The 25,510-nt window shown below is 34.4% G+C and overlaps 2 long non-coding RNA genes across 2 annotated transcripts in view; both read left to right on the top strand.

The window, feature by feature from the left end:
• Positions 1–4,787, top strand: part of LOC140846131 (uncharacterized) — a 53,447-nt gene extending 48,660 nt beyond the window's left edge. The window contains exon 5 of the long non-coding RNA XR_012125044.1: positions 4,648–4,787. This is a non-coding gene — a long non-coding RNA (uncharacterized lncRNA). The remainder of the gene's footprint in view (positions 1–4,647) is intronic.
• A 13,074-nt stretch (positions 4,788–17,861) lies between these two features.
• On the top strand, positions 17,862–25,206 carry LOC140846186 (uncharacterized). The gene is made up of 3 exons (XR_012125102.1): positions 17,862–17,931; positions 18,091–18,151; positions 25,152–25,206. It is a non-coding gene; the product is annotated as an uncharacterized lncRNA (long non-coding RNA).
• Positions 25,207–25,510: the final 304 nt, after the last annotated feature.

Genomic DNA, 25,510 nt, shown 5'->3' with positions numbered 1-25,510 from the left:
CTTGCATCCTTGGGATGAACCCCACTTGGTCATGGTGTATGATCCTTTTGATGTATTTTTGAATTCGGTTTGCTAATATTTTGTTGAGTATTTTTGCATCTACATTCTTCAGGGATTTTGGTCTGTAGTTTTCTTTTTTGGTGGGGTCTTTGCCTGGTTTTGCTATTTGGGTGATGTTGGCTTCATAGAATGAGTTTGGTAGTATTCCGTCCTCTTGTATTTTTTGGAAAACTTTAAGGAGAATGGGTATTATGTCTTCTCTTAATGTCTGATAAAACTGCGGTATTTCCATCTGGCCCAGGGGTTTTGTTCCTGGGTAGTTTTTGATTAGCACTTCAATTTCGTTGCTGGTAATTGGTCTGTTTAGATTTTCTGTTTCTTTCTGGGTAAGTCTTGGAAGATTGTATTTTTCTAGGAAGTTGCCCATTTCTCCTAGGTTTTCCAGCTTGTTAGCATATAGGTTTTCATAGTATTCTCTAATAATTCTTTGTATTTCTGTGGGGTCCATCGTGATTTTTTCTTTCTTCTTTCTGATTCTGTTGATGTGTGTTGACTCTCTTTTTCTCTTAATAAGTCTGGCTAGAGGCTTATCTATTTTGTTTATTTTCTGGATGAACCAGCTCTTGGTTTCACTGATTTTTTCTATTGTTTTATTCTCAATTTTATTTACTTCTCTCATTTTTATTATGTCTCTACTTCTGCTGACCTTAGGCCTCATTTATTCTTCTTTTTCCAAATTCCATAATTGTGATGTTATTTTTTGGGGATTGATCTTCCTTCTTTAAATATGCCTGGATTGCTTTATACTTCCTTCTTAAGGTGGCTTTTGCTCCATCTCACAGAAGTTGGGGCTTTGTTTTGTTCTTGTCATTTGTTTCCATATATTGCTGAATCTCCATTTTAATTTGGTCATTGTTCTATTGATTCTGAGTAAAGTGATTATAAATATTCACATAGATTTTTATTCTCACAAAATTTTTAAATTTCTCTAAAAATTCTAGGGTTGTGATTTCTGGGTCATGAGTATATTTCTACATTAGAAACAGAGCACATTTTTCAGAGAAGCTATAGCATTTTTACATTACCACCAGCAATGGGTGAGAATTCCAGGTAATGTACATCCTCACAGTCATTTGGTATTGTCCATATTTTGTATTTTAATAATAGTCTCATATGTCTTCTAAAATGTGCATTTCAATAATGTATATTGCTATTGAACATCTTCATGTGCTTATTTACCATCCATTCATCATGTTAGTAGTTTTTTTTGGTGTCATTTATATTACACTTCTTGAATGCTAGGTAATTTTTATTTATTCTCAATAGATGTCCATTTTCAGAGTGTAATTTGTTAAGACTTTTTCCCTTGCTTCTTATAAGTCATGGTCTTATCACCACCCTTTGCAGAGATCTATTTATTTGTTTCTTTTTATTACATTCAATATTTTTGGAGCCTTTTAGGTTCACAGCAAAACTTAGAGGGAGTCCTAGAGATTTCCACAGGGCCCCAAGCCCAGACCTGCACATCCCTCACCGTTACCAGCAGCCCCTAGAAGAGGGGTGCACTCTGCGCTGTTGACACACTGATATGGACACAACGTAAACCCCTGACTCTGTGCTTCAAATGTGCATCATTGTTGCTGTTATGTGTATCATTACAGGGTCATATGAAGTACTTTCACAGCCCTGAATGTCTCCTGTTCTAATCAGTCCCCACCAGCCCGACACAGCCATTTGCAATCTCCCTGAATCAATTTCAGTTAGAATTATGCAATATATACAGTTCCAAAATTGGCTTCTTTAAAACTTACTAAATGACTTTAAGATTCTTTGGCTTTTCAAGGCTTGATATATCATTCCTTCCACCATGAATAATATTCTTTCATCTGAATTTACCACCATTTATTTATCAATTCACCTTCCAAAAGTTGTCTTGGTTGATCTCAAGTTTGCCATCGATGACTTAAGCTGCCCAACTATGTGTGTGCAGGTTTTCGTGCTGACATGAGTTTTCAGCTCCTTTCGGTAAATGCTAATAAGCACAATTGCAGCATCACATGGTAAGGGTGTGTTAAGTTTTGTAACAACTGGGCAAACAGACTCCCTAAGTGTGCCATTTGGCATTTCTGCCAGCAATGAATGAGTTCCATATCTTTGCCAGACAGGATATTGTCATTACACCAAGGAGTGGTATCTCATTATTGTTTGAATTGCATTTTCCTGTTGTTATATGATGTGGAGTATATTTTCATTTGCTTATTTGTCTTCTGTATATCATCCTTGGTATTGTTTTTAGGTCTTTGGACTGTTGTACAGTTTTATTTGTAGTTTTAGGGAACAGCCCTTTGTCAGCTATGTCTTTTGAAAATATATTCTCCCAATTCATGGCTTCTTTTCTCATTACCTTGACATTGTCTTTTAGAGAGCAGTTATTTAAATTTTAATGAAGTCATGCTTCAAATTACTCATTTCTTGGGTTGTGCTTTTACTGTTGCTAGATAATTTAATTTTCAACTTTGATGAAGTGTGTTTTTTTAGTCTTTTATCTACTTTGCTTTTGTGTCATTTTAAGCAATCTGTGTAGTCAGGTAATTAAATTTTTATTTTTGTTTATCTTAAGAGTGTTACAATTTTATGGTTCCTTCTGAAATTAATTTGGCAACCAGTCTCCATTTCATTGTTTTCTAGTATCTTTGTCAAAAACCAAATGGCCACATGTGCCAAGATCCTTTTATGAACTGTATACATTTGTTCACTGACCTATTTCACTATCCCTTCATTAATACCCCAAAGTCTTAACTGTACCTTCATAGTACATTTCAAATGGAATAGACTGATGCATCCAAATTGATTAATTTTCAAAATTATTTCATATACAATAATTTCACTGCCCAGTCCACATAAGCATTACTGTCAGTTTGTCTGGATGTATAAAAAGCCAGTTGTGAATTGACAGTAATTGGGAGAAAGGTGTGGATAAGGAATGAATCTCTATTGTGTTGTTTCTTACAGTCCATGAGCATGATGTGCCTTTCTGTTTAATTCATTGTTTCCTATCTTCTACCCATATTTGGAATTTTCCATCATACAGTTTCTGAACCTATTTAGATACTTATCTGATATTTCAATTAGCTTTATGTTATTATCAATGGTATTGTTTTCCTACCAAATTCTTATTGCTAGCACAGAGAAATATGATGCACTTTAATGTTTAAAATCTGCGTCCTATGATTTTACTAATCTGACATTAATTCTAGGAGGTAATTTTGGTGTAGATCTCTCTTGATTTTTTTATATTGACAGTCATACCATCTGTGAATAGGTGCCCTTTATCTCCTTCTTTGTAGTTTACAGTTTTGTATTATTGCATTGCTAGGACGTATACTACCATGTCAGATGGGACTCGTGGGGAATGACATCCTTACCTTCTTCCCTGTTCTCATGTGAAAGCATTCAGTCCATCTTCAGCGACTCTGGCATTAACCATAGTTGGTGTGTGAATGATGTTTGCCCCCTTGTTTATGCAGGTAGAGATGATTTGCTCATTGTTGAGGATGTTTGTATCTACACTTCTGAAAGTTATTGTTTGTTTACTTTTATGGTACTCTTGTGGGGTTTTGGTATTCAAAGCTGGCAATATGGAGTGAAATAATTTTCACATTTCACATCTTCTTGACTTACTCTTCTGATACTAGTTTAGGAAAGTTCTCTATTTTAAGGTCTCATGCAATTCCTTTGAAACTACATAGATAATGCAGAGTAATCTTCCTATCTTAAGGTCAACTGTGCCATGTAAGATCACAATGTCACAGATGTGATATCATAATATTCACAGGTTTCAGGGATAAACACAAAAATTTGGGGGAAAGCTTTTAGAATATTTTCTAAAACTAATTCAAAATTATATGTGCACTACCATGCTTATTATAACATAACTTAAAATATGAAGATATGGAAGCAACATAAGTGTCCCTTGATAAGTGAATATAGGAAGATGATATGGGCCATCTGTGCAACTCAAACATATAAAAGAATTCAATCTTGACATTTACAGCAATATAGGTGGACCTAGAGGTTATTATATCAATTGAGACAAATCAAACAGGTAAAGACAAATACCATATGATTTAACTTATATGTAGAATCAAAAAACAATGAACAAATGAACTAAAAAAACAGAAATAGACTTATAAACACAGAACAGTCTGTGGGCTGCTATGGGCAGGGGGATGGGAAGACCAGCAAAATTGGTGAAGAGAATAAAAAAGTACAACATTCCATTGTAAAATAAATTTAACACAAGAATGGAAATAAAGTCAATAATGTTCTAATTTCTTTGTATGTAGAGAGATAACTGCACTTACATGTTGAACATTTAAGAATATATATATATATATGATATATATGTAATTTGACACACACATATGTATGTCAAATCCTTATGGTGAACATCTGAAAACAATATAAAAGTGTATTAACAACTCTATCTCAATAAAGATATACCAAACATAAAAGGAATATTTCCTAGCACAATGACATACACTCATTTTTTCACAGATAACCTAGAATCAGTATTTTTCCATTTTAAATAGAATGTAGAATTTTACCAACAAATAAGCCATTTTATGAATCTCTGATTTTTTCTAGGATTTTACGTCTGCAACTTTTGTATTTTATCATCAAACTTTTTTCAAGAAACTCAAGCAAATGTAATCTATTTAGCTTTTCTCTTACCCTTTATTTCTTCTAATATTCCATATGTATTTTTGATGAAATTTCCATTCTTTTTGAAATAATTGATAAGGGATTGTTTAAGAACAAGTCTGCTCATGATACATCCTAATTTTTATCTGGGAATGCTTTATTTTAATTTCATTCCTGAAGGGTATTGTCACTGAATAAAGAATTCTGGATTAATTGTATTTTATTAGACTATACATATTTTCTGTCACTTTCTTCAGTAAGCTACAAATAAAATCCATAATTATTTGAATCATTGTTCAACCTTGTACAATATGTCATTTTTCTGTAATTGATTTCAAATATATCAAGCCTAATTAAGGCTTTCTTAGCTGCTTGCATCAGTAAGTTTATGCTGTTTTCTAAATATATGATGTTTTCAGCTATAATTTCTTTTAAAACATTTTCTTCCTGAGCTCTTTATTATCTCCTCCTGTGATTCAAGTAATAAGACTGACAGATTTTTTTCTTTGATGTTTTTCCCAAACTTCCCTGAATGCTGTTCATTTTATTTCTAGTGAACTATCTTAAAGATTCCTGTTTATTTCCTCTATGATCTTCATCCTCTTTGAATTCAACTAATAAGTCATTTTAAGTCTTGTATTTTGTATTTTATTTGTCTTTTTTAAATTTCTGTTTTGTTATGTTCACACCTATATTCATATCTATACCTATACCTATATCATCTCTGTATTCTTTTATATCTACTTTTAAATCCATACTTAATTGTCTATTCACAGATCATGATTTTACTTCTTTGCCTTATAGGATTAACTAGCTAGTCTGTGTTTCCATAACATTACCATTTCACTCATGCTGTCTTTCAATTGTTGCTTCCCCTGACTGAGGATTTCTATACTTTTCTCCCTTTTCCTGTGAACATGTACTTTCTCAGATCTACGTGTCTCTCCAAAGAGAGGACTAACTTTATCACTGATTCAGATATCTAACTCAGTTCAGTGTATTACTGTTATCATAGCTTCAACATGATCAAAACTGAAAGCATCATCTTCTAACACACAGAGACACCACACACACACACACACACAGCTTTTCAGTTGCCATGTATTGCTGATATCAATTCCCCCTGTCTACATATTAGAATAAAATATCAGAAATTAGTCTCTCATTTAGATATAGGAACTACTGTGGAGAACTGGACAGAAGTAATTTATAGTAATATTATTTTCTCTGACATTATTGAGATATAGTTGACATAACGTGTGAGGTTTAAGTGTACAAAAATTATAGTTTGTTATATATATATATATGATATCCTGTGAAATATTTGCCACCACAAGTTTGGTTAACACATCCATCGCCTTTAGAAGACTATTATTTCTCCACTGTATTTCTCGGTCTCCTTATCAGATATTAGCTGTTCATACATGTATGCTTATATGTGGGATCTTAATTCTATTTCCTTGTTCTGTATGTCTGTTATAAAATTTTGTAAACTGTTACCATACTGCTTTGAACAGTATAGCTTCACAATATATTGTGAGGTGAACATAAGTGATGTCTACTTTGATCTTTTCTCAGTTTTTCTTGGAATTTAAGGTTCATTTTTTATTCCATATAATAAGGAGAGTTTTAATTTTTGTTTCTATATAAACTGATAGGAATTACAGTGAATCTATACATAGCTTTGGGGAGTTTTTTAACATTTAACATTTAACGTGGAGGTTTTAACAACATTAATTCTTACAATACATGAATGTGGGATATTTTATGTATTTTTGTCTCTTAAAATTTTATGTATTTTGTATCTTTTAAATTTATTTCATCAATGCTGTATACTTTTTAGTGTACTGATGTTATAATTCATTGGTTAAATGTATGTGAAATATATTTATGATGCTATTGTAAATAGGAATATCATTTCCTTTACAGGTAGGTAATTATTAATAAATCAAAATCCATTGGCTATTTATCTGTAGATTGCATTCTGTGATCTTACTCAATCAGATTACTGGTTCAACAGTTTTTGGTTATATCTTAAGCATTTTCTTTTTCTTGTTTATATCAATATATAGATTTAGATACAATAAAATACACAATTCTTAGCATACAGGTATATAATTGGATACCTTCAGTTTTGTTCATTTCTACTTCAAGAAGAGCTGAGAAGAAAAAATAAATATATGATAATATGTTTATTTCCATCAAATGAACTCTTTGCCTTCCCACTTATGTACTTATGTCAGATGCTCTCATATTTTATATGGAGTGTTTTGACCCATTGAGATGTGGTTTTATGACCACTTTGCCATGTATTTTGTGGTTTTAGACTCTACAATAATGTGAAGAAAGATTAAAATAGTAACTCTAAACAGGAGAAATAGAAGCAAATCCAAGGCAAAATGAGAGCTGAAATATGTACCTACAATAGAAAAAGTGGCAATTTTTAAGAATTCCATCATAAGTACTTCAACATCAAAACTGATCCTGTTGTTGGTGTTTATGTCTTGCCCTATTAGAATGTGGACATGACAAATATCCGTACTGTTTTTCAACACGAACTCTCTTATTAACTTTAAAATCACATGATAGCCTCCCAACCAAATTCATTTATAAATTGCTGTGTCTCATATGACTTGAGAGCTAAAACTATGACTACAAAAATATAAACTAAAAGAAATTAAGTAGTTATTCAAAGCAATGACAAATGGATGTTCTTAATGAAAACAACGTAAATTTCATTTAGCACTGCAATGTGGAACTTAATGGATGTCAACATTCAAGCCAGCCAATGCGGCATTCAGGTCATCTCTGTTTGGTATAAATGGAGCAGGAATGTATATTTCTATGTTTTATTTCAATATAGAATGCATGATCTCTATGTCATATAAACAAAATACTGAGAACTTCAGATTACCCCAAAAACAAAGTAAAAACAGAAATTACATAGGTCTCTGGCCAGGAAACACAGCAGCAAAATAAGAGAGAAAACATTTTATTTTGAGTGACATTCTTGAGTGACTGGGAGTTCAGGATTTCACTTACTCATGCTTGACAATTGCTCTCTATGTGATTTCTCAAAACTAAGGTAACTATTCACAATATAAATCCAAAAACAATAAATGCATGCACACACGAGTGCTGGAGTATGTATGCATGGAATACATACACACCAGAGGAAAGACAGAATACTCTGATCAAAACACCACTTAACTTACTTAGTGCCTGCTTCCTAAACATGACTCATTAATCTTTACTCCTTTTCCTAAATTCCAGTATCAGAGTCTCCATTTTCCATCCTTATTTCCCAATGAGTCTTTCCTTCTTATTTCTCAGTGCAATATATCATGACCAATTTTAATTCATTCTAGGGAGGCTAGGATGGTTTGTTTGTAATTCAATCAATATCCTACACCATAATAACAAAAAGAAGGATTAAAAACACATGATTATCTCAGTAAATGCTGAAAGAGTACTTGTCAAAATTCAAAATCTGTTCATGATAAAAACTAAAAAATGGGTTCAGAGATTATGTTCCTCACAAAATAAAGGCCATGTATGACAAAGCCAGAGCCAGCATCATACTTAATAGTGAAAAGTTAAAATCTTGTACTCTAATATCAGAAACATGATAAGGATGTCACCACTTTTATTTGACATATTATTGAAGGTCCTAGCCACAGCAATCAGACAAAACAAGGAGAAAAAACTACCCAAATCAGTAAGAAAGAATTTAAACTGTCACCATTTCCAGATGACATGGTATCATTATGCATAGAAAACCCCAAAGACTCCACCAAGAAAGTATTTGAACTAATAATTGGATTCAGCAAAGTTGGAGAATACAAATTTAATTCACAGAAATTTGTTGCAGAAAGATAAATAAAAAATAACTCCATTTACAATTGCATCAAAAAGGGTAAAATACCTATGAAGAAATCTAACCAAGGAGATAAAAGATCTATGCTCTGAAAACTGTAAGACTCTTGTGAGAGAAATTGAAGAAGACCCCCATAAATGGAAATCTGCCCTATGCTCATAGATAGGAAGGATTAATATTGTCAAAATGGCCATCCTGCCCAAAGCAATTTACAGATTCAATGCCATCCCTATGAAAATAAGAACAGCTTTATGCAATGAACTAAAACAAATAGTTCTAAACTTCATATGGAACCACAAAAGACCCTGAATAGCCAAAGAAATCCTCAGAAAGGAGAACAAATCTGGGAGGATTTTGCTTTCTGAAATCAAGCTGTCCTACAAAGCTACAGTAATCAAAATAGTTTGGTATTGGCACAAGAACAGACCCATAGATCAATGGAACAGAATAGAGAGTGCAGATATAAACCCTGTGTATGTTCTCAATTAATATATGATAAATGAGCCATGAATATACAATTTTGAAAAGACAGCCCCTTCAACAACTTATGTTGGGCAACCTGGAGAGCTACATGTAAGAGAATGAAACTGGATTATTTTCTAAATCCAAACACAAAAGTAAACTCAAAATGGACCAAAGACCTGAATGTAAGCCATGAAACATAAAACTCTTAGAAGAAAACATAGGCAGAAATCCCTTGAACATAAGTATGAGCAATTTATTTTCTGGACACATCTCCTCAGACAGAGGAAAGAAATCAAGAACGAAGAAGTGAGACTATATCAAAAGTAAAGCTATACAGCAAAGAACAGTGTAAGTAGAACAAAAGGCATCCTACATCATGGTAGATACAGTCATAAATGACTTGTCCAGTAAGGGGTTAACATCCAAAATATATAAAGAACTCAGACATCTCAATACCCACCCAAAATAGCCTGATTATAAAGTGGGCAGAGGACCTAAACATATATTTCTCCAAAGAAATAGAGATGAGAAACAGGCACATGAAAAGATGCTCCACATCAAGGGAAATGCAAACTAAAAGCACAGTGAGATATCACCTCACACCAGTTAGACTGGCCATTATCCAAAATTCAAGAAATGACAGATATTGATGAGGATATGGTGAAATGGGAACACTCCTACACTGCTGATGGCAATGTAAATTGGTGCAACAAGTGTGGAAAACAGTATAGAGCCTCCTCAAAAGAAGAAAAATAGAAATACCATTCTATCCAATAATTCCTCTTCTAGGAATTCACCCAAAGGAAACAAAATCCGTGATTTAAGAAATATATATGTAACCTATGTTTATTGTTGAACTATTTGCAAAAGCAATAATATTAATACATACTGTGTCCATCAGTAGATGAATGGAAAAAGAAGAGGTGATACATATACACAATGGAGTATTACTCATCCATGAAAAGAAAATAAATCCTGCTATTTGCAACAGCATGGATGGATCTAGATGGTGTAATGCTCAGTGAAAAAAGCCAGGTGGAGAAAGACAAATATCATATGATTTCTCTTATTTGTGGAATAAAAAACAAAGCAAAAGAGAATGAAGAAAACAGCAGTAGACTCATAGACACTGAGAAGTAACTAGTGGTTCCCAAGTGGGAGGGGTTGGAGCAGGTGTCGGGGCAAGGGTGAAGGGGATAAAGGGGCACAATAATTCAGAATCACAAAATGAGTTGGTCATCAGATGGTAATGCAGCATGGAGAATATAGTTAATGAATCTGTAAGATCTTTCTGTATTGCTACATAACAACCACACTAGAGGGGGTTAGGATTTAATAATATAGGCAGTGTTTCAACCACTGTGTTATACATTTGAAAGCAATATGAGTGTATATCAATGACTTCAAAAAAATTTTAATGTTTCTACAAGTTGGAAATTATGGTATTTAAAGTGGAGAAAATTGAGTTGATTACTGATAAATTTCATACTACTTTTACTCATTTTGTTTTGTTGACAGGCTGAATTATCTGAGAATCTCTGCCACAGCTGTAATTTATCCAACATAGCAGGTTTTAAAACAATTTGTAATGAACAAGATCTTTGGACTCAATTTTGAATCATGACCATAGCTCCTACTTTAAAAATACTCTAAAAGGAGTACATTACTCATTAATTTCTTACTACTGGATGATATAGTTTAATACCTGTTTCTTAGCAAATGGAAAAACTTTTAGGCAACCTTTTCCTTGGAAATACTTATATTTTTCCTATTCTCCTTTTTATGTTTTAATTGTCCTATAGACAAATACTACATTTTCTTCTAATTTCAGAGATTGAATCATCTTCATCTACATATTATTGATGTCACATTTCCTCTAATGCAAGATCTTTGAGGAAGTCAATTTAGTTCATTTTAAATCATCCCCAAATACCTTTAAAATATGATGCTGAGTATAGACGAAATCATGTAAATGAAGAATATATTGGATGTCAGTATTATCTCACATATGGAGAAACCATCAATACAGTTTTATAGGCATTGTATGTGGGGAACGAAGGTGAGGAGATAATCTAGAGATAGAAATGGTTATGGAGGGAGATGAGGTTTATTATAGTTGGGAATGAAGTCTGAAATAATCTAGAAGATGGACTGCAATTTCAAGGCAGAAAGATGTGATAGGGTGCCTGGTGATTGAGATAATAAAACCTTTTACTTTATTTCACAGAAGGTCTTAGCAGAAGTGTAAGGGTAGACAACTGGGAGGTATAATCTAAATTCAGATTATGAATTAGTTTGATGTACTTTTCTAAGCGATTTAATTTTATCTTGAAGGAAACTGGAAGCCATAAATTTATAAATCAGTCCTCACATAATCATGCTGTTTTTCAAATGCTGCTCTATAAATGTTATTCATGGATGGAAAGTGGAACTAATAGAATGGCAGCTAGAATACATCTGCATAAAATTATAGGGTTTAGACAATATACTCTTAGCAAAAATAATATAGAAGTAATTTCACCAGAATTTTAAAGGTAGCATTAAAGATTTGATAACTTTTTACAAGTGCAGATAAGGAAAAGGAGAAAAAATGTCAGATGAGTAGTGGAGACTTGTTACTGGAAAACTGAGTTGAACTTATTGAAAATACAACATGGATTCACAATAGCCAAAACCTGTAAAACGACCCAAAAGACCATGAACATGAGCATGGATAAACAAAACATGGTTTTCTCATGATCTTATGCTACAACATAATTTTAAAATGAGATACTATTAAATGGAAATACATGGGTGAATTTCAAAAGCTTCTTCTTATAAGATGCATTAGCTTAGACAAATGAACCCATTCTTAGAGGTAAACACAGAGTAGATTTGATATGCATAAATGTTGAAAACAACTCACATGAATTTGTGGTGGCCAAGATGAGAACGATGGTTACATGTTAAGGGCGCTGAGTGAAAAACTTCATGAATGATAGATTTTTGTTTTTCTTTTTTTGGTATTATAGCATTTATTAAAATAATGCTATGGGTTAATAGAAACAGCAAAGAACCAAAGAGTTAAAATGCAAGGTACGTAAAATCCCAACTAAAACCCAAGAGTGTCTAATGCATGCATTCATTAGCTAACTAAAAGCCCAAGAAAGACAAGACAACCAATATAATAAAGTACCGCAAAACAATTGTCGATCTTCAGTTATCAAAATTGTGGATTTTCATTTTGTATCCTTTTTTCAATCAAGAAAAAAAATTCTTTTTGAATGTTATATAACATACATGTAAAACAAGATAGAAAAATATATTAAACTTGTAACAATGGCTGTAAATATATTAACTTACATGTTTCTCATAGGCATACACAGCATGAAACTACTAAAGTAATAAAGAACAGACAAAAATACATGACAGCTGTATGGTAACATACAAGCGACAATCCCATCTACCCACGCTAAAAAATTACATAATACTGTCAGAAAAAAGGCTTAAAAACCACATATTTTAGTAAGAAATAAATTCAATAAAAGCATGATAATAATGCGAACCAAGGCCTCGCGTCCCTTCCCTCCGCCTCCCCGCCCGCAGGCCAGAGGCCGCCGCCTCCGCTCCTTGGCCACCGGTTTGGCGGGGGCCCCCCCCGGGGCCGACGGGGGCGCGTCTCCGCGGGCCACGGGCCTGATAGGGTTTTAAAATATCAGAATGTATAAAGCTGTACACTTATTCTTAAAATCAGATTATAGCAATGAATGCAGAAGAGTAGGCAATATATATGAGCTTCAGGAAAAGTTTAATTCAGCTATCTGTGGACATCTACTGACATTTAGAGGATGCTTATTGTCTAGAATGATTAGCAGCATATTGGCCTTGAAAATCGGATTTGAGATTCTTCCGTATTGGTAACTTTCTATGCCCTGGGAGAAAAGGGAATCATCACAAAGTGGCGTAAAGCCTACCGTAAACCTGGAAGAACAACTAATTACCAATAATAAATGGAGAGGAGAGAAAAACAAATTCAGATTGTGTTTATTATTCTTAGTTAGTTATATGTCTTCTATACAAGCACAATTTTTGCAGTTACTCAATTAATAGTAACACTTTATGAACATTTTCCTGTACTTTATGATAGCGAATTTTTTCCACAGCATGATAACACCAGTGGAAAACAACTGAAAATTTACATTAGCAGACTATTTAAGTAAATGCAATATGGTTACATGTTTTTCTCACAGTGCTTTCATAGTTACCTTGTTCCCTAGGTGGATCTCAGCAGAACATTCTTGTCTAAGTCTTCTTTCTAAAACTACAGAATCTCATGGAACTTAGCAAAGTCAACAGTATAAAGTGTAATTTTACTAGATAGTCTTGTCAATCATTTTGTTTATTTGAAGAACCTGTATTGAATGGCTTGTAAATGAAAATTATAAGAATGTGCCGAATGTCTCACATATGTAAGAGATCCATTCCACGGTGAAAAATGGAATGTTTCATGAAGGGCCATGCTATTGTTACAGTTTATACAGAAAAGCAACTAGGGATACCGCAATCCGATGCCGGCATAGTGACAAGGGCTCATGGATGCATAATAAAGAAATCTCCCAGGATGGAAAGGCGGGACTGGTTTAGGGGATACCTGTGTCCGGTTAGCAGTGCTGTGACTGATCTCACCTTCAAACTGAATGACACTACAGTTGTTACTATTTAAGAATTTTAGTATCTGGTAAATTCATGTTTTTTTGTTTTCTCAACTTTGTTGTCTTCACCTTCCTTGATGCATCAACTTTGGAAAATGTTACTCATCTTCCATATATTCTGTGATATTGAGAGCAGCAATCTCATTACCTTTATAATGTGATTATTGGGGGTTCTATATTTCTATCATTCTAATTATCCTGAAAATAATTTATAAAATAATTATTAATTCACTTCCTTTCTATCTACCTTTTATTAAAATTTGACAACTTTAATGTCATTTCTTAAAGATTGAGATTGGACAAATTGTATAGTGTTGATTCTGTGGAAGTCAACCTTACAGAATGTGCCAAATAATTTACAACAGAGAACAAAAAAGGGTGGATGATAACCTGAGCATGGGAAAGAAGATGCAGAAGTGACTGTAACTGCATAGTGGTCAGAGATAAAATATAATTCATGATCTTAATGTGCTCCTAATTACAAGATTATGAATTCAATCAAAAAAGATTTAGAACTGTGTGGTAGTTGAAAGTCTACTTAAATGGAAATGTCTTTGCAGAGGGAGTTCTGGGCTGTGGGCAACATCTTGGACCACCGTACAGATGTCCCTTTCAAAGATGAGTAACAGGTGTGTAAGCAAAGCCCCGCTATTACAACTAGGAATGTAGTGGTCAATTTCCTACCTTGTTTATAATTATGACATGGAATATACACACATCAAATTTGCCATATTGCTTGAACTGAACTTTTTCTAAGATCGCTCCATCTAAGTACAAGAGAGATTGGAAATTGTAATCATTAGCCTGGAAACTGTTGTTGCTGATGATGGTTGAACGGGGAGTTCTGTTGAAGCCAGGGTTCTTGTTCGCAGTGGAAGAGTGAGCTTCATGAACAATCAAGGTAGGGGATTTACAGAGAAAGTTTTATTCAGGCTAACAGGAAGTAACTCCCCACGGGTGCAGGGAGGGGCCAGGCCGCCGCTCGGGGTCTCGGTGTCCAGGGTTTTATGCCTATTACAGTGGCAGCTGTTAGTTTTCCTGTAGGTTTAGCCAGAATGCTAGTCATGATTTAACCTATCTCAGTAAAGGCTGCAGGGCTGCCCCACTGTAAACGAAGGGGCCTATGGTGTCTGTGGTCAGCAAGCTGCTCCTTATCACTGGGTCCTGGTTCGGGGGGACATTGTTACATTGTTTGAACCTTAAGCACCCTGCTTCTTCTCTACATTCCTGGAACCTCCGTCAGGCTTTGTCCTTTTCCAGGGCCCAGGCTGTCCTCTGACTGGGCAGGGGTTACTCCCTGCTGCTTCCCTATCTGACTATCTCCCCAACCCCACACTCACCGTTAAATAGAGAATAAGTATTAGTAGCAACTCATAATGTAACAAAATAACAAATGAAAAATCGGACAAAAAGAGGTTGTAAAGTGTTACACAATGTTGATGGTCGCACTAATACTTCAACCTGGGTACCAGTATAATCAGTTTAGAGATAATTATGATAAATATAATTAAACTATAAAAACTCAGAATATATGCACTCCTTGACGCTGCTGGTTGCTTTCTAAAGATCTGTCTCAAATAAAATCAATATGCTCAGGATCCCCCACCATTTGAGGGTGCCCAGATAGCTGAACTCTTTTAAATACAGAGTATTTTGACATTTTTAGAACTGCTTTCACAGAACAATTTCCAAGGGGCTCAATGGAGCTCCCACGCCCTTTCCTCTTCCTGGGGGTCAGGACCCCGACGCGGTGACCAGGGCTGCAGGTGGCTGAGTGCGCGCAGCTGGGGCTGCAGTGAATGGGGGCATGGACGGATGCAGCTGCCAAGCACATTCGATTCTTGGGAATTAGAGCCACGTGACTAGAATGCTGTGGAGAAACCTATGGGATCCCAGGTGCAGGGTCATATTTGGTGAATGCATTTCACCCACTTTAGTGTGGAAGAAGAATATCTCTAATTTTGCTTCAGCAACATTTTTTTATATTTTTAAATTGAAGTTTAGTTGATATACGTACAATATTACATTGGTTTCAGGTATACAACATAATGATTTAACAATTATGTACATTAATAAGTCCTCACCCAACTAGTGTAGTTACTGTCTATCAATGTAGAGAGATGCTGCTGCACTACTGACTATGTGCTCTGTGCTGTTTCAGCAACACTTTTGAGGGTGTGCTTTGATTCATCAGTCTTGTGATTTCCAAGTAACACAATAATCAAGCAAATTCTATCAGAGGAGAGGAACAATAGATTTGAGAGGATGTAGGAAGCAATATGTAGGCATTTCCTGATTATAACAGGGCACCCCCTTCTATTGCCCAAAGGCCTAAAAGTTAGCATACAAAATTGAAATTAAAATCTATTTCAGAAAGTACAATATAAACCATGTAATGACATAAAAAGAGATTACAAACAGAATGTATCAGTAAAGAAATGTAAAAAATGAAAAATGGCTAACATAGAAGTCCATATAGCTGACTTTTTGGGATAAATGGAAATAAAATGTTTCCCCATGAAAATGTAGGGTAAAGCTAAGAGCTTCACAGTCACAGGGAGATTAAGTAGGAATGTTGGTATGTGGCTGCACTGTGAAATTCATTTTTCAGTGTCTTTTATATGTTCATGTTTAAATTTTCCTAATATTTTATCTTGAACTTTTACACAATTACAGGAAAATTACAATGTTATAATGGACATCTATATACCCTTCACCTGAACTCAGTAAATGCACATATATTGCTTGATCTATGTATACCTATTTATGAAATTCATAAATAAAAATTAATTTTACATTAATCTATTATTCTGATACAGACAAGTTAGCAATTATAGGTGGAAATAAGTCTGCAATTACACTCAATTTGAGCCTAAAGGGATGTAACAAAACTTTTAATTTAGATAATCTGAGCAATAGAAACACATGTAACAATGCATGAAGATTTTGCTAAAGTTTATTTGTCTAGCATGAAAAATGCAAAATTTTCCAAGTGTGTGGTACAATCATATTTTGAAAGAATGATTTAGCCAATTACAGAAAAAGGGTAACACAATTTTCCTCTTTACTTTTGTCCTGAAATTCAATTCTTGGTTATTCTTTGTTTAATGTTAGCCTAGACAGTCACAAAATTTTCAGTCTTCTTTAATTTAGGTTCTTTAAAATTTACTTTCATTTGATTAAATATAAAATAAGTGTTTTTATTAATAATTTCCTATTATTAGGTTCATAGTAATGTATATTTATGAAGAACACAAGAGTATTCTCGAGTCATTATTATTATGTATACCCCCTAAGAGAAACAGGGCTGTAACATCCACTATAGAATAAATTACAACATTCAGTCTCTATATACATGAGATTTCATTTTAATTTTTATTTATTTTTTTAATTTTATGCTTCTTTTCTTGGCTAGACCATTTTGCTTTCTTTTTCAATCTTTTTCGTTGGGAATGAGTATTATGAAACTGAAAAGGCTGTAAATGTGTGTGTCATTTTCTGGACTTTTTAAGCTAAGTTAAATAAGTGGTTGTTTACAAAGTTTTAATATGGTATAAAAATGTATACATTTTGAGATATAATTAAATTGACTATGACATGGGTAAGATTAAGAGAAGTTAGAATTTTATAGAGTTTGTGTTTCAATTAATGCCTGAAATTGTTTCATTTCAATCCTAAGTATTGTGCATGCCCACACAGGTATGTATTTAAAATCTCTGTACGTAAAGTTCTGCTCTATCAGAATATATATGTCAGAATATTTCTAACCCACAGGTCTGAATGCATGTACCACAGAAAAGTGGTCCATGACACCTGACCGAAAGGAAGGGTGTTACAAGCAAGTAAAGACATTAAATTTATAATAAATACGTAATAAAAGAAAGACATTTTGGATAATTTAGATTAGCAGTCAATCCAATGAGTTTTTAAAAAGCAAGACTATGAATTTCTTTAGAAGTAAAGTTTTCATAAAAACATGCCCCTATTTTCAAAGAAATTTAAGATGTAATTATCTTTTCATACTGACAAAGTAATTATAAAATTTTTAATATCTTATGTACCAAGATTTATCAGCGATTATTGTTGCTTGAGTAACTAATGCTTTTTTTCTCTATGTAGCAGATCCTTGAAGTAACTATTTGCGAAAGAAAAAATCTTCATATATGTTCGATTTGGGTCAACCTTATGCAAGGGGTAAGTTATATAAATTATACAAAAGCTTTTCTTCTTGATAATTCCAAGAGAAACATAGTCTTAGCAATTTATCCCATGCTCTGATTCACATTATGTTGGACAGTTTGTTTAAAAAAAGCAAAAGCAACTGATTTTAACATGTATTTTTCATATACTCAGATACTTACAGTTACACCAATTAATCAATCAGTTACACCAAGAAATTAATCTCACAAAGAAGGTGAGTGACTGCTCTTCATAAGAATTTCTCTGATTCTCTATTATATGTGCTATCTGTCACTTGGATAAATACGGAGGGTTATAGAATTTATTCAATATATTATCAAGGATATCATCAACCTCATCTTTCTAATGAGATAGCAAATACCTAATATTTCATGTTTGATTTGAAAGAAAATATTGTTAATATGAATACAAGATGTCTTCCCAAATGAACAAACTGTGCACATTTTATGCCAAGAACACAAGTTTGATTTAAAAAATTTTTTTTGAAGTACAAAATTTAGGAAAATGTATTCTTTAGAAGGATGCATATTGATTATGTGACCTGATGTAGATCTAGCTAATGTATTTATGAGAATGTTTTGACTTATTTCTAATAATTCTTGTAAAACAAGGAGTCATATTTATAAATGTGGGTTCAAAGGAAAATGAGCATTTCATGTAGAACTTAATACTTAATGTCTCATTATATTATTTTTCTTGTATTCGAAAGTACCTTTAAAAATTTCACAAATTTACTAAAGTATTTTCAGAAAATGAAATAAACATATAAACATAAGAACATATAAAGATGTAGAGAACTGAAATTGTACAGCTTTGTAGAACCTTGACATTTGAGAATTTGTAAGCTCACATGTGAACTGACTAGGAGGATTTTTTTGTTTCAGTCATTTTAATTCACTCAGTAAACACCTGCTGACTGAATAATGATATCCCACCACTTTATGGTTAGTATAGTCATTTTCTTTCCTAAATTTAATGACTTTTACATCATGATAGTATATTTTCTTTGCCTCTCAAGCATGATACACACCTGTGTGAACTGAGGAATGAGTAAAATCATCCCACAAGTAACATCAGATTTCCTCCCTTAAATACTGCATGGGGCAGAGGAATGGGAGGGTGGTCGAAGTGGGTGAATGGGACAAAGAGGGGCAGGCTAGCGATTTTAAAATAAATTAGCCACAGGAATGAAAGTACAGCACAGAGATTATTGTCAATAATATTGTGGAATATTTTTATGATATTATCTACAGGTAGCGTCTACGTTTATCTTGGTGAGTATTTAGCAAAGCATATAACTGTCAAAACACTGTGTTGTACACTGAGACACATATAACATTGTACATTAATTAAATTTCAATTAAAGTTTAGTGTCAGGAACACTCAGGTAGATATTCAATAATTCATTAGTTTAATGAAATATATCAGAAATATTACAATTTCAAAAAAGTTTGCCAACCATAATGAGTTCTCCTGCTTTCAAAGAACAGACAGATGGACAGAAGTAAGAAAAGAAGCAAATAAAGAAAGGATGGTTATAATGAAATATTGCATTAAAGAAGCTGGTAGAAAATAATTTCATTCCATTTGTAAAAATGTCACTATATATAATGTGTATTATTTACCCTACACATTTTATCTGAGAAATAAACCATTAACAATTTCCAATAGACAAAAAAATATGGAGGTAGAACCAATGAAAAGGATGTTTTTTTTAATCTACTCCCGTTCCTCTTTGTCATATACATGTGATATTAAAAAATTATATGGTTTTCAATGTGACAGGAATATCCATACAAGTATTAATTTTTAGACCTTCATTTAGGTTGTTTTCATAATTAACTCTGAACATTATGATTATGAGGACTTTAAAATACACACAAATGGAATCTAAAATTTAAAGGAGTTATTCTGGCCAAGAAATTCACTCATCCATAGTTTTTGTGACCTTATGCTTCTCTGGGTAGTGAAAGAGATACATGCTGAAATATTTGTTCTAAGGAGAGTGGGAATTGAGTATCATGTGAATGTGTTTATAGTTTCATTCACATTTAGGCATGATCAACCACTTTATTCTTCATTTATTTCTTAAAAAATTTTTATTGAAATATCAATGATATTATATGTTATTGATTTCAGATGAACTAAGTGATCCAATTGTATACATTACTAAATGCTCACCATGATAACTGTAGTCATTACATGTCCCTGGAAAACATATCACAGTATTTTTAGCTGCATTGCCTATGCTGTACTTCCATTCCAGTGACCAGATTACTTAATAAATTGCAGTTTGTAACTCTTTATCCTGTGCACCTATTTCATTTGCCGCCCTCCATGGCAACCGGCAGTCTGTTCTCTGTGTTGATGAGTCTGTTTCTGCTTTGCTTCCTTGTTTTGTTTATACTCTGTAGGCTATTTAAATTTTTTAAACTATATTAATTATGGAAATAACATATTCAAATTCATTGTTAAATGATTATGATTCTGTTATTAAAGCATTTCTGTATTTATTCTTGTCAACAGATACAATTAGTCTAAGAAGGAGACACACCATTCTTATACACAAAAAAATAATTATTCATTTATTATATGTCTCCTAGTTGATAGCAGTTACTAAAATTATTTAGCATTTTTTTGTTTGTTTTTGTGCACATATAAGTGAAATCAGGGGGGTGGAAGGGTGACATGAGTAAGAAAGATGATGGGATTAAAAAGGTATGAACTTCAAATTTTTAAATGAATTAGTCACAGGAAAGGAAGTACAAAAGAGAGAATACAACAAATAATCTTCTAATATTGCAGTATGGTAACGAGATCTACATGTGCCATGGCAAGCCTGTAGGAATATGTGTAATTATTGAGTCACTAAGTTTGTTGTATATCTGAAACCAATCTAATATTGAATATGAACTATGTCCCCCAATAATTACATACCTTGTAAAATATGTAGCTTATGCTTTTCAGTTATTTAAAATTGAGGTAGTGCACAAAATTGTACATATTGAAATAAAAAAACAAAATAAGGCCAATGCCCAAGGAGCTATGAAAAACACAACAGCATCTATCACTGAATTGTGAAATTACAAACGCTGGTGAAGGACAGCGGTTTTCCTGAGAAGGTGGACTGCTAAACTCTCCTCAGGATCTCAGAGGGCTTCCTTGTTGTAAGGAGCTGAAGACAAATATTCAGAGAAACAACTTGAAATCAGGAGATGTTTTTAACAACAGTTCTAATAATGGATATCTAATTAATATATGGCTAGCTTATTAATCATCAACCACAAACAATGATTTTCCAAATTTCTAATCAATAGTCCCCTTGGATTTTTTCTGTAACCTGTACTTGTTGCCTTCCTTCCCCCAAGAGAGACCCCCGTGGAGAGAGGAGATGGACGGCTGCAATCTCACCCCCATGACTCACTTTATCCTCACGGGTCTCTCTGACCTCCCCGAGGTGGCTGTCCTCTCTTTGTGGTCTTTTCCATCACCTCCCAGGCCACCTTGGTGGGAAATGGGGCCATTCTATTGGCCATCAGGACTGAGAAAAATACACCCATGCATTATTTTCTAGCCAATCTGCCCCTCTTAGATATATTCTGCCCATCAGCTACTGTCCCCAAGATGCTGGGCAACCTCTTGACTGGGAATCACAGCATTTCCTTCCTTGGCTGTGCTTTGCAGCTCTATTTCCTGGTGGCCCTGGCAGAGACTGAGGTCTTCCTTCTCGCTGTCAGGCTTATGACCGGTATGTGGCCATCTGCTTCCCCCTCCATTACACCCTCATCATGACCAAGGCTCACTGTGCCCAGCTGGCCAGCTGGGACCTGGGCAGAAGGGTTTCTCAATTCCCTCCACCATATGGTGTCCACCTTCTTCCTGTCTTTCTGTTAAGTCCAATCCGGTTAACCAGTCCTACTGTGACATACTCCCAGTGGTGGCCCTCTACTGCTCATACACCTACATGGAAGAAATGTTTATTTTACTGGTAGCAGGTATCTTTGGAATTGGTGCCTTCCTGACTGCCTTCATCTCCTACATGAACATCATATCCACCTTCCTAAAGATCCAGTCTGCGGAAGGGAAGCGCAAAGCCTTCTCCACATGTGCTTCCCACCTCTTGGTGGTTTATTTACCTACAATCACCCATCCTACAGTCAACACTTTGCAGCCAGGGACAGACTCATCGCCATGCTCTACGGGGTTATCACCCCAATGTTAAACCCCATGATCTATAGCTTGTGGAACCCAGAGGTGAAAGGGGCTCTCAGCAGGGTTTTATATCATAAAGTATGTTTACAGTGAGTAAAAGTAAAACAGAATGACTCAGTGCTCATTGCAGAATATATTTATAAGGAGAATTCATAGAAAATAATTGTTGATATACAGTATACATACTTTTGTACACTGAAATTTATAGAGATGCAACATACACATGATTTTAGTCTACCTCTAAGCCTACATAACTGTATAAGCTTATGGGTGTCTCAATCCAATGGGTGCCTCAAATATATCCTCCCAAATTAGACATTGTCATGAGTAACAGAGAACACTACCTACACTAACATAAAATGATAAACTGAGCCTATCTTTATGTTCACATCTATATCTATATACATACCAATACCTATATCATCTCTGTATTCTTTTATATCTACTTTTAAATCCATACTTAATTGTCTATTCATAGATCATGATTTTACTTCTTTGCCTTATAGGATTAACTAGCTAGTCTATGTCTCCAAAACATTACCATTTCACTCATGCTGTCTTTCAATTGTTGCTTCCACTGACTGAGGATTTCTATACTTTTCTCCCTTTTCCTGTGAACATGTACTTTCTCAGATCTACGTGTCTCTCCAAAGAGAGGACTCACCTTATCACTGATTCAGATATCTAACTCAGTTCAGTGTATTACTGTTATCATAGCTTCAACATGATCAAAACTGAAAGCATCATCTTCTAACACACGGAGACCACACACACACACACACACACACACACACACACACACACACACATAGCTTTTCAGTTGCCATGTATTCCTGGTACCAATTCCCCCTGCATACATATTAGAATAAAATGTCAGAAATTAGTCTCTCATTTAGATATAGGAAAAATTGTGGAGAAATGGACAGACATAATTTATAGTAATATAATTTTCTGTGGCATTATTGAGATATAGTTGACATAACATTGTGTGTAGTTTAGGTGTACAAAAGTGATAGTTTGATAGACATATATATACATAGATACCCTGTGAAGTATTTGCCACCATAAGGTTGGTTAACACATCCATCAACTCTACAACACTATCCTTTCTCCATTGTATTTTTTGATATCCTTATCAGATATTAGCTGTTCATACATGTATGTTTGTATGTGGGATCTTAATTCTATTTCCTTGTTCCATATGTCTGTTATAAATTTTTGTAAACTGGTACCATACTGTTTTGAACAATATAGCTTCATAATATAGTTTGAAGTGAAGATCAGTGATGTCTACTTTGATCATTTCTCAGTTTTTCTTGAAATGTAAGGTTCATTTTTATTCCATAAGTTAAGGAGAGTTTTAATTTATAATTCTATATAAACTGTCACTGGAATTTTAATAAGAATTACATTGAATCTATAGATAGCTTGCCTTCAGCTTCTCACCCCAAACTGGCCTGTCTTCTCAGCAAAAAGGACATGTAGTTTCAAAAATAAGGGCATAATTTTATAATGTAGGATGCCAAATTTATTGTGGGATAGCTCTTTGGGGAAGAACGTCTTGGATTTCTATGCATAATGTAATAGCCCTGCCTATGTTGAAATTAATCAAATGAACTGCATTCAGAAATGGCACCAACATAATTAAAGAGTCATATGAGAAAATAGAAATGAAGTTTTAAAATTATATGACTCTACAATAAATGTTTCACTCTTTCTTCCCAGGTGGAAGTGAACCAAAGAATAATATTTCCACTATCACTATGTGATTTTGCTTAGTTTGGGGGACCTTGAAAAAATTGGGACTGTCCATTTGCCTTCATTCCTCAGTCCTTATGTGGACATACTGTTGCTCATCCTGCCATGGATTTTCCTATTCATATTCCACAGTCCAGGCAGCATTGTTGTACATCCTTCTGTATCTACAGGGAGGCAAGGTTCAGTTTAGGGGCTGTTTATGTGGATCTGTAGCCATGAGCAAGCCTATGCACAGGGCTGAAATTCTGAGCAGAAGCTTTGTGACCCAAAGACTAAGGCAGCAAAGAAGACAGACACAATGTGCAAGCAGACAAGCCTTTTCACCTTTATGATGGTGTAGGAATAAGTGTAAAATTAAAGAAAAAGTACATGTTTTGAAATAACATTCCAACAATTTTTCTTAAAAAAATTGATGAATGCTTTTGTTGAAGAACAGTTGGCATACAATATCATATTGTTTTCAAGTACATGACATGGTAACTCCATATTTATATACATTTTTAAATGTTCACCCAACTGTAGTTACTGTCTTTCAATATAGATGTTACAGAAATATTTACTATTTTCTGCAGCTGTACCATCATCTATGTGACTAATTCCAATCAGAATTGAGATTTTGCACCTCTCTATCCCCTTTACCTTTTTCACTCACCCATCACAACCCGTCATCCGTTGTAAACACCAGTCACTTCTCAGTGTGCCTGAGAATTGCCTTAAACTGCTTAAAAGTACAATTTAATTATGAATTTAGCTCATATGAAAATGAAAAACATGAATAATCTAACACTTCTTTTAAAGTAGCATTATTGGTAAAAATTAACAGTTTTGGCTGAAGTGAAAAAAACAAATAAGAATTTGTAAGTGTATTTGAAAGAATCTGAAGAAATTAATCAAATGAACTGCAATCAGGAGCGGCACCAACATAACTGAGGTCATAGTATGAGAAGTAGAAAAGCTGATAATCCTACCACACAGCAGGCAAAATATACTTAGTGAATTGTCAATCTAAATGTGAATAGCTAATGCACATTTTGAAAAATGTTTTTTTTATGAGTTTAGGATAGGAAGATGCTTCACAAATACCATTAAATATAAAGGGAAACATCCACAATATTAACTATATTAAAAGTAATGTGGGAGGGGGGGCGGAGCCAGGATGGCGGCGTGAGTAGAGCAGTGGAAATCTCCTCCCAAAAACACATAGAGCTATGAAAATATAACAAAGAAAAATCTTCCTAAAATAGAGACCACAGGACACAGGACAACATCCAGACCACATCCACACCTGCAAGAACCCAGCGACTTGTGAAGGGGGTAAGATACAAGCCCCAGCCCGGCGGGACCCGAGCGCCCCTACCCCGGCTCCCGGCGGGTGGAGAGAAACCGGAGCGGTTTTTTTTTTTTGGCGAGCGCTTTTTGGAAGCCTTAGAGGGACGGGCCCCCGTTGCTGGGGAGGCAGGGTGGCGGGACCGGTGAGGAGGTGCCTGGGAACAGCGCCGGAGGACAAAGAATATCCCACGTTTCTCCCTGCGAGACCAGGGGGCGGGTGCCTGAGACCGGTGCCTGAGGACGGAGGAGGTCGCGCGTTTTTCCCCTTTTTTTT

The sequence above is a fragment of the Manis javanica genome, chromosome 14 (assembly GCF_040802235.1).
Source record: "Manis javanica isolate MJ-LG chromosome 14, MJ_LKY, whole genome shotgun sequence".
Lineage (NCBI taxonomy): Eukaryota > Metazoa > Chordata > Mammalia > Pholidota > Manidae > Manis > Manis javanica.
Note: the sequence above shows the minus strand (reverse complement) of the source record. Positions and strands in the feature narration are given on the sequence as shown.